A 14578-nucleotide genomic window follows, 5' to 3' on the forward strand; every position below is an offset into this window, starting at 1 on the left:
CGGAAAAATTTCTTTTTTTATGCTCTTTCGAACGAGGTATCACAAAGGGGGTCTTCCCATTTGAAAAAAAAAGTTGGGGTCCGTTATCCCCCAAAGGGGGGCCCCCGAAAATTTTAGGAGGGCCAAAAAGTAGCTCCCTTTGACATAGAAACATCCTCCAAGTTTCAAAACTCTATCTCAATTAGGTAAAAAGTTAGATGGGGGGGGGGGGGACTTTTCTAACACCCTGTATAACAGATAGCACATTTTCGGCCATTGACCTATAGGATTGGGCCGGAGTGACTACTGCCACCAGAGACAAGAGACCCTCCACTAGTAACTTGGCTATGGTGGAAGCTTTTACTTTCGGGACTTCAGCATTCTACTGTTGACTTACCTACATGGTTGATGTTCAACAACGTGTTGGCAGTTTCGTTTCGCAAACAAGCCGAAAATGGCCGACGTTTGGGAAAGTTGTTTGGCTTATGACGTCATCCGAAGCTCATCATCGACCATGTAGGTAAGTCAACAGCCGAAAATAGGGTGATGACTGTTGCTCGCTCATAATTGTCCATAAGGAATTGTTGAAACCCCGAAAGTAAAAGCTTCCACCTGTCGCTAGGAGGCCAGTGGAGGGTCTCTTGTCTCTGACTGCCACCTAGAATTTATTAAAGTTGAAAAGTAGAGCGATACATCTTTGAAGAGCGTTATAACACGTAGGTAACTCTGTGTAGATCAATGAAAAAAAAACGAGTGATTATCATTTCTACTAAAAATGTGACGGAAAAATTTGTTGTCTGTTACGGCGACAAAACTATTGCAGTTACGGTGAAAGCACCCAGGGCTGGACTCTGCGGCTGCTCAGAACGCACGGGGTCTATCACCACGAGGGGGACTACAGTCTCATCTGCTGCACTCGGCCGCGGGTGGTGGGCGGCCTGTCTCTGGAGCTGTGCGCCCTGTCTCTGGAGCTGTGCGATTCGCTATCGCTTCCAGTCGTGCTCTGTGTCTAGCCGGAGGTGGTTTCGCTCCCGCCTTCACAATTCTCGCTCTGCCGCGACGTCTCTTCCGCGTCGCGCACCTCTCTCGCCGCTCAACGCTTCCGTCTCCAGTGCCGCCCCTTCTTGAGATTTTCAGGTACCATGTCGCCCGCTTTTCAGCGATCCAGCTCGGCCGGACCTTGAAGGTAAGCCCCGTTCAAGTTTCCACTTTTGCTCATTTATTTCTCGCAGGGTTCCGTGGGCTAGGAAACCAGGGATAGTCAGGGCATTGAAAAAGAAAAGAAAAGAAAAACCGAGAAAGTCGAAGAATCTTGACAGTTTCGAAGAATTTTTTTTAAATTGTTGCAGTGAAAATTGCACCGCGCTGTCTGCGGTTCAGTCGAGAGTAAACGTCAATTGTTCGCTCTCCCTGAAAATTGAGAGTTTGACCAAGCGTTATCGGAGGTTTTTTTTCGGGTACACCTGGAGAATAGTTAGGAAATTTTGGCGACTGTAGTCAGGTATAGTTTTTAGGTAAACTCGGGTCAAGTTAACAGAATTTTTTTTTTTTTTTTAAAAAAAAACTGGGAACTGTCGGGAAATGTTGACTGTTGGGAGGAATTTTTTCCCTGAATCTTGACGGTGAAAATTGCACCATGCCCTCTGCAGTTAAAGTAAACATTAATTTTTTACTCTTTCTGAAAATTGAGAATTTGACCAAACGTTATTGGGGATTATTTCGGATAAAACTAAGGAAAAGTCAGGAAATGTTGGCATCTGTAATCAGATATAGTTTTCAGGTAAACCTGGGGAAAATCCAGAGAATTTACGCACACATAGTACCTACTCAGTAGGTGACTTATTTCTCTTTAGTTTTTGCTTTTTGCAATGTCAGGGAATTTTGACGTACCTATACGTGATAATGGATTTTTTGGCCAAACTCGGAAAAGCCAGGCAAGAACGAAGAGATTGAAGTTTTAGTAAATTTGGAATCCTGTTTCGAGTTTTCCTCAAAGCATTATTGTGGATGTTGACGTATCAAAAGTTGTAAGTATCAAAAGTATCAGAACTTGAATATGATTATTAAGTGTGCATCCCGTCGTTAAACTACTTTTGCGCTAGATCGGAGAAAATTTTGAATGGATTAATTGTACTTTTCCGAAATGTACTTGTCGAACTTCCTTTTATGCTCCATATTTAATCAACGATTTTGATGAGTAGAACTGAAAAGAAAACATGGCAAAACGAAGATTTCTCAGAGGAGGGGAATGGAATGGTAAAATATTTGCGATGGACCGTCAGATGGAGGCTTGGATGGAGATGTCCGTCAGATGGAGGCAAACAAAAAATGTGTTACCAAGTTTAAGGGTGCAAAATTCTAGGATTTAAGGCTGGCGGAGTGCATTGATCGGAAAAGGTATGCGTCGCGTTAGGCCTGACAACGACAAATAATAAAGTCTCAACGTTTCCAGCCAGCATGCACCCTGGTGAGCGCGCAATGCGTGAAATATACCTTTAGTAATGTAGGCGCTATAAACATGCGTTTTGCGGCGATTCAACTGTGTTTGACGCGATTACCTAAACTCGCGGAGTTAGCGATTCTCAACTCATGATTTTGAACTTCTTGTGCAGTCTGCGTAGATTATTTTCCTTTTCAATGAACAGAAAAGACATAAAACTCAACTTATTTTTCTTTAAAGACGTATTTTTTAATGGTCCGAAAAAAAAAGCATCGAAGAGGCATTGTTGCTAAGAAATCATATACATAAGCTCCGAGGCCTCCTAAATCTGCATATCTGGTAAGTAACGCTTAGTTCCAGCGTTCTACCGGGCCGATTTTCTTGGTTTTTGCGGCTATCGACAGGTAATTGTCTCTAAATGAGCCCGCTCTATTCGGATTTTGAAAATATGACCCATAAGTTTTTTTATATTACGCGGTGAAGTTGCGAATTCTCCCATTTAAACAATATAAATTTTTATTTTTTGTCATAGTTCGTTTGAGCGTTCTTCTGGACCGATTTCCATAATTTTTGCGGTTATTGACAGGTGATAGTCCCTAGATGAGCCCGCTGTAATCAGATTTTGGAAATATGACCCAGATTTTTTTTAAAATAGGTAGAGTATACCTGGGAGCTTAGAAAAGGGGCAAAATTTGTAGGTACTAAGCGGGAAATTGTGAATCTTGGTCTGTTAGTATAGGGTAAGATAAGTGAATTAAAGGTATGCTCCTTCACTACAGACTCCCCAAAAGTAACGAAACGCTCCGTTCTGTTCGTTTCGTTTCGTTTCGTTTCGTTTCAGTATTGGCCTGAAATTTGAAATAAATGACAGTTTTCTTATTTGATTCTTATCGGTCCAATCGCTCCCGGCCAGAGAGAGATTGGATGAATGAGAGTCTGGTATGAAAAGCTTTTAATTTTTTTTTTGTCGTTTGTTTGTCGAAGCGAGCCTAAGAAAGGGTGAAGCGCCCTCTGGGGGTTGGGCCGCGTAGCGGTCAGGGGGCATAGCCCCTTAGTATTATATATACTTTTGGTGACAATAATTGAGGTTACGGTCAATTTTAGTGAAATTTGCCGAGATCAGTTTAATTTATTGGAAGAGAAATTGCGTCCGCACAATGTAGTAGCGATTGCTCAAACTTAGGATCGCAGAATTTAGCGTTTTATCTCAATTTTTTTTCGGGTAAATACGACGCTAGAGCATAGTAATATTGACAAAAAAATGAAAACTCAAAACTATGAGCCATGTTCCCCGATCGAGCAATTCAACTCTTCCTTCTCTTCTCTTCTAATAGGTAACTTCAACTAACATCTGGATGGTCTCAAGAAATTACTAAAAAAAATTTTGAAATTGAAAAAAAAAATATCTTTTGAAGTTAGGCAAAGTGACGTCACGAAATAACTGCTCTCTGGCCGCCTTCCAGGAAAACGGACCAAACGGACCGGGGCTGCGCTACCAATCCACCTAAAAGCTCACACGCTCCGCAGATTCTTCACACGTCGTCTCACTTTCCACCCCCCCCCCCCCCCCGTCCCCTGGCCCCGTTGGAGCCCTATCCAATTTGCTTGCGAAACTTGACCGTTAAAGTGCACGCTGAAAAATGAGCTCGTCCTAGCGTTATGCGACGTCAGACGCCCCCAATGAGAGTCCGTCTCCCGGCCCTTAAAACTTGGTTCCGACGCATAACAACACCCCTCCCCTCCAACCCTCGACCCCTTCACCCCCAAAGAAGAAAGTTGGCTGGATCATCACAGCGGAGGGTTGAGTTGCCGGTTTCGCGGAGATCCGTTGCGCGTTGAGCTCTCGCTTCTAGTCGCCACGACTGAGTATTGAACTTTATTTTGCCGTAAGGAGTCACTATTTCTGACCATCCATAAAAACCCTAATCTGCTCAGGGAAACCAATGACGCGCATACTTAGATGGAGAAAGTTGGAAAGTGCGTATCTCCAATTGGGACGTTGCAAGTTGTCACCCCGGTTTTATCTTTCAAAAGAAAACCAAGTGTTGATCCAAAGTTGGTGTTATTCTATATTTTATCCATCATTTCAAACCGGGTTAAGAGACTTTTTATATCTTGCTGCAAACCATTTTTTTGCTCATGAAGTCTACATACTTGAACTGGCAATCAAGAGAAAGTAGTGATGAACAGGAAAATGTAAAGTTAGGGCCTCGTGTTTTTTTCCAGGGAAAATACTCATGTAAAATGAAGCTTTATCCTGTTTTAAAGACAAACTGCGGGTAAACGCAGAATACTTTCGCGGTAGTAATGATACTATCTGTTCACAACAGGTCACCTTTTCAAAAGCGACCCCATGCTCTACAACCTTAAATAGTCGGAGAAAAGTCCTGAGACTTTTCGTTCAGAAACCTCGGAAAGTCAGAGGAAGGTTTCGAAGTATAAAAAAAAAAAAAAAAAAAAAAAAAAAAAAAAAAAAAAACACTTATCTGCATTGCGAAGTCTCAAAGTATCCGCGAATGTCTCATTTTTTTTTCAACAAAAAAAAAAAAAAAAAAAATCATGTGTTATCGTTAGAAATTTGTATAGAATGCTCTACATAGGATGCATGCAAGTACAAACCATTTATAATTTTAAAAACTAATATCTGCTCATCAGGTTTCCTCCAAAAAATCAGGTGTAACAAACAGGGCCGGATTTACCTACTTGCCGCCCATGGGCCGCCTGTATTTTGCCGCCCCTTCTCACTCGTTATGATATATCGATAAAACCCACAAAGTGAACGTGCCGGAGAAGGAGGGGTGCATAAGACGCGTTTACTCGTGTTAGGCACATTTTTTGTGAAAGCCCTGTTAACACTAGCAAAACTTCACGGAACTTTGCGGGAAAAGTAAGTTCCGTAAACCTATTTCTGTGGGACAAGGTCTTTCATTTATAAGAAATGAACGAACAAACATGAATGTGGTTTAATAATTTTAATTTCTGCCACCACGCCAACCGCATTGTATTTGCGCAATGCGTGAAGTATTCATGCAGTCTTGTAGGCGCTATGCGTTTCACGCCGACCGCTGCTGACCGCACTACGTTTGACGCAATGCGTGAAGTATTCGTTCAGTCTTGTAGGCGCTTATATGTGTTTCATGCTGCCCGGCGCGCCGAGGGCTTCTCCTTTTTCATCTCCAGTCCTCGTCATCATTGCTCTCTGCGCCGTGCCGCTCCAGGCCAAATTGCGTATTTGGTTCCTCTCTCAACTAGACTAATGAAAGGCTCTGTCTCTTGCATCACCGAAAGACGAACAAATTAGAAATTACTATACTCTCAGAAAATGAGAGATTTTGTAGCCTTTCTCATTTGTAATTTTTTTCCTGAATCCTTCTTTTTTTTTTTTTTTTGATACCTACATTTGAAAAAATTGCATCATTTGCCGCCCCCCAAATTTGCCGCCATGGGCCGCGGCCCATTTGGCCACCCCCTAAATCCGGCCCTGGTAACAAAGAATCTATAACAATGTAAATCAAGATGCACTAACTTGTTCTTCTTGACCATGCACACAACCATCACATTTTCTTGTTATTATTCCAGTTTTGTTTTTCGGGGTGGGTGTATTGGCTATAGTTGAGCTTATCCCTCGTAAGTTTCTTTTTTTAGTTTTGCTAATCCAAGTTGTCCGTGATAATTTTCACAATGAAATTTGATCACTCTCGTTTCGCGGGAACGAGATGACATGGAGAAGTTCATGAAAATGAGGGTCATTGTTCTCAGTTGTGAGCGCTGTTCAGCAGAGCGTACTGCTTCTTCTAATCTTTCTTGTCAGAGCTATTATTCCAATCCTGTGTCTTGCTCATCGGCAGGGATGACTCTTGGTGCCAAATTAGTATTTACTCGCATATTTTTTTGCTGGCGGTGGCCATGTTTTGCGTAGTGCCTGATCTCTTACTGCCCAAGTAGCATTTTTTAACGGAAAGATCGCTATATTTCGAAATTAAGTCGCGACTTTTTTACAATTTTTAGGATAGGTAGGATCATCAACATTTAAACGATTATTCTCGAGCTTATCGCAATTTAATCGCAATAAAATATATCGAATTATAATATTTCGATAAAATCGACATTTTATCTCAATTAATCACGACTCTTTGTTCGCTAGTATCGCGATTTTATTGCGAATTTAGGTATGCTATAAAATCACAATGTATCGCAATTTTTTAGTCCGCATAGGTATTGCAATAAATCGACGTGGATAAAACCGCGATACATTCTCCGATCGAATCACCGCCTACCGCGATCACAGAGTGCTACTTGGCTGTGTGGAATAAGTATGTATAACACCGCACAACAAATTTCGGCTTTTGGTTTGTCCTTCGAACCAAACCAATTTTTTTCGATTCCATTTTTGAATTTTAAAGGAGCATTTCTTCCCTCAATCGTAATTCGACTACATTTTACAAGTCACTAATATTTAAACCGCGTTAAGCATAAGGGAACCAAGTCACATCAGTCATTGCCAATTTTCAAAGACTCATTTATTTTTTTACAGAGGAAAGGTTGAGCGGATTTTTTTGAACATTTCAGGGATTCATTTCACGTCACACAGGAAATCCCCTGATATCTTCTAAAGAATCTCTAATACCGTTTTCCTGTGAAAAAAATCAAACATCCGATGAAATTCTACCATGGCTGGATGTGATTTGGTCCATTTTTGCTTATTGTGCGGTCTATTGCTGGCTCATTGTAAAAGCAACGTAGCGTAGGTACCATTGGTTCCCTGGCTTGCAAATACGTGATTTTATGTTTGAGCCAGAAATGGCAGTTTATTATTGAAAAATGAAGTTCAGTTTTGCATCCGATAAATTATCTACATTTGCGGCGACAAGTAACCACATTTCTTAGCCGTAAGTTGGAATTTATTAGCCAATCTGCGTTAAAAATTAGCAAAGCTGTAACTCTCAACACAGAGGGAAAAGGGTAATATGAGCTCAATTTTCCCTCAAAGGGACACTCTGTTTGGTGCAACATTAGTTACTTACGACCATTCAGGAATGCAACTGCAGAACACGTTTCGGCCTTCTTCGGCCAACCCTTAGTGCAGCGCAGTCTCCTGAATTTTCAACTACCACACTCGGAGAGGTCGTGGAAACGTGAAAACTAGTCCGAGACTTAGGCAAGCGGTCACTGGACTGGCGGCAAGTAAATGCGCCATCTAGTGAGCGATTATCCAAACAGCTCGGCATAAGCCTTGGCAAGGCAGTTTTACACAAACTGATTGCGGTAGTGGTGACAACTGTATTGAATTATATCAATAAACTCAAAAAACAAAGCTTTGCTGATTTTTAACGCACGTTGGCTAATAAATTCCAACTTACGGCCAAGAAAAGTGGCTTGTCTCCGCAAATGTAGATAATTTATCGGATGCAAAACTGAACATCATTTTTCAATAATAAACTGCCATCTCTGGCTCAAACATAAAATCCCGTATTTGCATGCCAGGGAACCAATGGTACCTACGTTGTTTTTACAATGAGTCAGCAATAGACCGCATAATGAGCAGAAATGGACCAAATCACATCCAGCCGTGGTAGAATTTCATCAGATGTTTGATTTTTTTCACAGGAAAACGGTTTTAGAGATTCTTTATAAGATGTCAGGGGATATCCTGTGTGACGTGAAATGAATTCCTGAAATGTTCAGAACAACCCGCTCAACCTCTCCTCTGTATAAAAATAAATGGCTCTTTGAAAATTGCGACTTGTAAAATGTAGTCGAATTACCGGTCTCGCACCTCGCAACGCGTAACCGCGTACATTGCTGTTTCGCCCTCGATCCTCGAGATAGCCCATCAGAGAACGTACTTCGTGCTGCACCAGTTTTGTCTGCGGGAAATCGTGTCGTCCACGAATTTTACCGGGCAGTCAGACATGTTGTACCTCACATGAAGATTTTTACAGCACTGCAAACGAGCCGATTCCTCTCTGTTAAATGCGATCGAGTCGTCGCAAAGAACCCTCTGGAGAAAACGTTTCTCCGGAATCCCTTGCCTTGTTTTGGAGCGCTCAGATAATATGTTTCGCCTTCGATTCTCGAGATAGACCAGGGAATATACTTCGTGCTGCATCAGTTATCTCCTCGGGAAATGGACCACTAGACAAGGTACGAATTTAAGAATTCTGATACATGTTTCTTGACAAAGATTTCACGTAGAGCACTATTCGCGCAACGAAAACTAATGAAACAAACTTCAAACGAAGATATGAACGTTTTTATTTCACATTGATTACGAGGAATTTGAACTGCCCGCTCACAAGAAACTCAAAGTTCTACGTGAGTCAAATCGCACACTATAACGGTTTCGGCAATCTTCTCTATCGAGCAAAGTTCATTTCCCACCATGTGTTGTTCAAACTATAAGAAATTTGCCATAGCTGAGCCAAAGCGTCAAGATTGAGGTTGCCAGATTTTTATATCGCAGAGACTGTCATGATAAACGTTTAGCGCGCGATGTGAATCACGTAGAGCATTGAGTTTTCATGAGCAGGTGGTTTGAATTCACGCATCAAGAATCATTAAATATCTTCGTAAGGAGTTGATTTCGGTAATTTTCGTTGTGCGTATCGTGTTCTACGTGAAATCTTGGTTAAGAAACATGTATCAGAATGCTAAAATTCGTACCTTGTCTAGTGGTCCATTGTGTCGTGTGTCGTCTCGAAAGCCTCGCAGTCAAGCATGTTAAATCGTACAAGATGATTTTTACAGTATTATAATCGAGTCGGTTCCTTTTCGTGAAATGCAATCCAGTCGTCGCAAATAACCTCTCAATTTGAAAAATAAAAATTTCCACGGAATCTTCCCGGTTGGGAAGGCCGAGAAAATGTGGCAAGAATGAGGGGCGGGACGGAGATCCCTCATATTTTTTGGTCCATTCCGAATTCCTGGCCGCATCTCACCTACTGACGAGATTAGGAGCGACGTGTCTTGGCTCCACCCCCGGCCCCCTTCCTCCCCCCGTCTCCCCACCCCCTCCGTCCCGTCTCCTGATCCTTCGCCTCGCCACCCTGCTTTTTTGCCGCGGCCGCCTCGCCTCACCGCGAAATCCGGGATTATTTCATCGCGTGATTTTATTCCGTGTGAATTTAATAGCTCCCCGTCTAATTCCCTCACATCGCCTTTGTATTGTTTCTCGTATTACGCTCCGCGGCTGTCTTCAGGGACTGTCTAAAGGATGCGTTACAGGGGAGGGGGGGGGGCGGACTGCAGGCAGTGGCGATTCCAGCAAGTTGACAACACTGTTAAAACTTCTTTTAAATCCATTGAATATATCGATCTTGGTGAGACAGGCTGCCTAACTGTAAATATATTTTTTACATACATTGAAATGGTGAAAAAAAAAAAAAAAAATTGTCTACTTGCAAAAATCGCCGCACTGACTTCAGGAGCTTGTTCTCTTGGTCAAAATGAAACTTTTTTCATTTGTAACGAAAATACACACAGTAAGTAGGGTCCTCAAAGTTTTTTTGAAAGATCATAGCTATTACTGAATATGTTCTACCGGAGACGGTCACTTTCCCAAACTTATTCAAAATGACTACCTTCCAAATTTTTTAGTGCACGCACATAGTCTTGAAAATGTAGATATCGAGTTGAAGGTAGATTTCAGGGGATATTAGAGGATCTAAAATTGTTCAGAGAAGATGCAACTTTCAGGGCAGCATTGCAATGGTCGTAAAATAATCTCGAATTTGTTTCTACTTCTTCATTTTTCTGCTCTGGTGTTTAATTTTTGTGAAAATCTCCAGTGAATGAAATGAATACCCAATTTTTTATCCTGCAATATTCAAGCCTTCATCCCCAAATCTCATTTAACCTCGGGCTTTGATATTTCCCGAAGCCGCGTACAAATTAAGCGCTGAAAATTATGGGTGGTAGTCATTTTCTATCAATTTTGATTCACCAACGTTCCCAGAGTTCCTCAAGAATGCTTTTCCCGAAAATTTTGGGGCGCCCGTAGCTCTGACTGCAAGCTCTTTTACAGGAAAATGTTTATATATTCGGTTTTTTGGTCAGATCAGGGCTTGACAGTATAACGGTTCAAAGGCAAAAAAACGGGTGCGAGGAAAAAAACATTTGGACGGCTCGTTGAAAAGCATGGGTTGATCGGTGTGCTGTACTATGGTAGAGCCGAGTGATTTCAAAAAGCGAGCCCTAAACTGTACTACAGAAAAACAGAGGACGCATGAAGAAGCGTTTTCCGGTTTCGAAACGAAGAAAACGGTAGTTTTCAAATCCTTAAAGTCAAAGGAATCACAAGATAGGCATCGCAGCTGAACATCGGGTAATCAAGCAGCGCCCCATTCTGACTCCACAGTGATCACTCTTATGGGAGTTAACAAACGCATTCCTCGCGGCTGCGGCTGGCGCTTGCTTATCAATATTTATCAGCATTGTTCCAAACCGAAGTGCGTTCCTTAACGCGATCGCTCGTTTAAGTCGACCCTAGAGCGAAGGCGCGAAAGCAAAGTAATCAACGCACCCCGAAAGCTCTCCGCTCACCGGAAGCCAGCAACACATTCCAGCTAAAGTTACACCGTGACGTCACACTATCTCATCGGACTCCCTTTCCCCGCCCTCGCATAGCGTCGATGATCAGAATTTTCATAACGTAGGCTTGCAAGCTGCGATGGTACACCTCCCCCCCCCCCCCCCGGTCCGCCGATCCCGAGGGGGTTGATCATTTGCTTATCTGCGTCAAAGCTCGTTTTAATGAATGAAAACCGCCGAGGCTCCTTCGGATCGCTGTTTAATCGGGCGCCGCGCCGCGCCGCCCGTGCGATAACTAGATTCTTTCGCCGTGATGCCATCCTCTGAGCTCCGCCGCACTACGGGTTGCAGCTCGACCCCTTCTGGGCTTAGTGCTATACGAGTGCCTCAAGTATAAAATTACAACTTTACTGCTGTCTCACCCGAGAGAGCACAGTTCCGAGCAGGTTCCCGATGGTAAACTTTTGGAACCCTCTGTATACCCTCTGTATGTCCTCAAGGATTCATATACAGGGTATTTCTGTTGAATTGCATTATTAGTTCTTCAAATTGATCCTTTTTTTGAGTCGTTTCGATTCGGCTTCTTGAGACCCTCCCCAGTGACACTTGAATGAACCACTCTAAGGAGAGGAGCTGTTTAAGGAGGAATCATAAATACGATCCACAGGGACCTTGCTCGTGTGTGTTTATCTGCGGTGTAGACAGTAATAGGGATTCCCACCATGTAGAATTTATAGGGTGGAACATTTTTCGGCAGTATTCGTACCCCGAAATGCCTCATCACTGGAGCCGAGATTTGCGGTCTTGGAAGGCGTCCGTAGAAGACAGAGTGACGGAGCTGCTCATGAAGTCTGACTTTAATTATTTGTCTAGCGATAAGTTTATGATAGAGTGATGAGTTTTAATACGTAACGCTAATGTCTAATCGACCAGTCACTTTTGGACATTTTGATTCACTTAACATTTTTTGCACAACATTTTGGTACGGCAACAAGTCATCTGATTTTCAAGTCTTACTTTGTGAGTGGTCCATCGTCATCACTTTCGATTTTAAATCATAGATGCAAATTTTATGAAATTTTTGAAAATGAAATTTTTTTTAAAATTACTCCAAACTTTTGAAGTGGACTTACTATGCCATGAAACATGTAGACACATCAGAAGCTTAATTCTGAAATTTTGGGGAAAAACCCTGATTCAAATTAAAGTGTTTTTTCTTTTTCTTTTTATTTAATCGAATTTTTGGATAATTTTTGGGAGTTGTATACGCAGCCCCTGGGAAAAAGGAAAAAGAAGAAGAAAAAAAATTTGAAATTTCACTCTCGACTTTCTTTGATTATGATGAAATTTCAGTTACACATTCACTATTGCACACTGAAATTTTATTCCATGAAATTTCATGTTGCACCTCTTGTTTGAAACTCTTCTCAACGTTGCGCCGGCAAAAATCTGAGGGCAATTTAATTTTACGCCAATATCTTTTGATGAACTCGGGGGGCGGTTATTGCATCGTTGCGACGAGAGCAACTGGGGAGGGGGCATTCTACCTTTTGGGCGAAAAACAGCGTATGAGCATGGGCGTTTGAGCGGAGTTAAGAGGTTTGACGAGGCTGGCGGGGGCATTGGGCCAAGTTTGTAGATTAAGCGGTGGCAACGGGAGCGGCGCGGCGCGGCGTTCGGATTGCTCCGGGGCGCGGAAGAAGTTAACGGCGATTATGAGCCGAGCCCCAGCGCCCGTCGCGTCGCCCCCAACTTCGGCCCCGGCCAGGAATGCAACATGTTTCCCGCCAACAAGTTACTCCCCGATTTTGGTTTCCCTTTAACAGCCTTTACAATCTTGAATTAAGGGCTGTCCTGAAAGTACGTTAAGCCCCCACTCGCACTCCCCCCACAGCACCCCTCTCTCACCTCCGCCCTCACTCAGGGGGTCCCAAGAGGTTTCGGTCAATACTACCGTCCTAAGGAAGGACGCTTCATGAGAATTTGAATTTTGCCAAAGCTTGATGCATGAACGGCTTTTTTCGCCCCCCCCCCCTTCCCCCCGGAATTTCCTCGAACTTTGTCTATTGATTACTCATCCTTGAGCGCTTCTTAAACCAAGTTTTCCGACCCCAAACAATTTTGGGGGGCGCTAGGGGGGGGGGGGGTTATAAGTCAAAACTTGTGAACCTCGATATCTCTCGAATGAAAAAAATATCCAAGTCCGGTTTGGACAAAAAAATCTTATAAAAATTGCATATATGATTCTAAAGGTCAAAATCACATATTTTCAAGTTAGCAGATGTGCTTATTCTCAGTTTTTGAGTCGAGAAAATTTCTTTTAAACAGAGGATACACACTTAATTCAATATAACACAATATTCACTTTTTAATTTGAACCAAAACCACTTTTTTAAATTGTTCGTCTTTTCTGCATCCAACGAGTGGTCCATTAAACTGGGGAACCAAAGGGTTCGAGAGTTGTGGACGATTGAAGTTTCCGCTCTACCCGCGTCGACCGACTTTCGTGCGCCAAACTATGGTTCCAAAGCCGGATTTGAGTGTTAATAAATCAGATTAAATGTTCAAATCGTGCAAAATACATTTTTAGGGATTCTTAAGGGTCGCTGAGTTCAGAAATTGCAGATACTCCAAAAAATTCACTTTTTTTTAAAACAATTACAGCTTCGGAGCACTTCTTTAGAGGCTCACCGAGCGCCGACAGACTGGTCACTTAGTGCGTCTCTAATGTTGCGCGATAGAAATAATTGAATGGTTTGGAGTATCTACAATTTCTGAACTCAGCGACTTTTGGGGCCGAGACTTTTGGGGGTCTAAAAATTTGGGAAAAGAAGCGCTCAAGTATGATTAATCAATAGACAAAAAGTTTGATGAAATTCCAGGGGGGAGGGAGGGGGGCGAAAAAAAGCCGTTTTTGCATCAAGCTCAATTTATGAGTAACACAGATATTTAGTAGGTATTGAGGAACAATTTGAAATTTTTAGATACCTTTGACCAAATTACGAATAGAATTTTCTGAAAAAAAGGAAGGATGAAGGAGTCAAGTTTTCGAAAAATGAATCGTATTTTATCAGAGTGAATTTTAGAACTTCTGGATCTTCAAATAGTTCTAACGACGGTTTTACGTTGCATGGAAGATCAAGCGAATTTTGTTCGGAGGCTTTGATATAGTTTTTACACTTGACCCTTTCGGTTGCGCATTCAGTCCGAGTTTCGAACCTACGCTTCCTGCCACGTGTGAATGCGCTCGCTCGGAGTGGGTTGCACTACCTCGAGCTGGGAAAGTCTAGGAGTCTTGTCACTGTGCCATCTTTAGTTTTTCGTCTCAAGTTTATTATTTTTCATCCTTAAGTAATAAGTACCTTTGATTATTCTCATCTTGCCGGTCACACAAACCGACAAGTGTCAGTGGGCGTCTCTCAGTTTTGATGGGTAAGTTTTTAGTTATGTACAAATTAGCCTCCTCCGTTGAAAGTTTTAAGCTTCGTTAAAGTGATTCCAGACTTCACTTGTGCGAACTGAGGACTCAATTCATCTACAAGGAAAACTTTGATTAATATGGAACATGTTCCACGTCGACTATAATATATTCTGGTTCGATGAATCGAGATTTTAGTATACCTATAAAAC

The 14578-nt window shown here is 42.3% G+C and overlaps 1 protein-coding gene across 1 annotated transcript in view; it reads left to right on the forward strand.

Annotated features, from left to right (window-relative positions):
* The first annotated feature begins 893 nt into the window (after nucleotides 1-893).
* Ccn (cellular communication network factor protein Ccn) overlaps nucleotides 894-14578 on the forward strand; it is a 470858-nt gene continuing 457173 nt past the window's right edge. The window contains exon 1 of the mRNA XM_072299014.1: nucleotides 894-1165. The gene's annotated coding sequence lies outside the window, so the exon portion shown is untranslated. The remainder of the gene's footprint in view (nucleotides 1166-14578) is intronic.

Source organism: Bemisia tabaci, chromosome 3 (genome assembly GCF_918797505.1).
Source record: "Bemisia tabaci chromosome 3, PGI_BMITA_v3".
NCBI classification, from domain to species: domain Eukaryota; kingdom Metazoa; phylum Arthropoda; class Insecta; order Hemiptera; family Aleyrodidae; genus Bemisia; species Bemisia tabaci.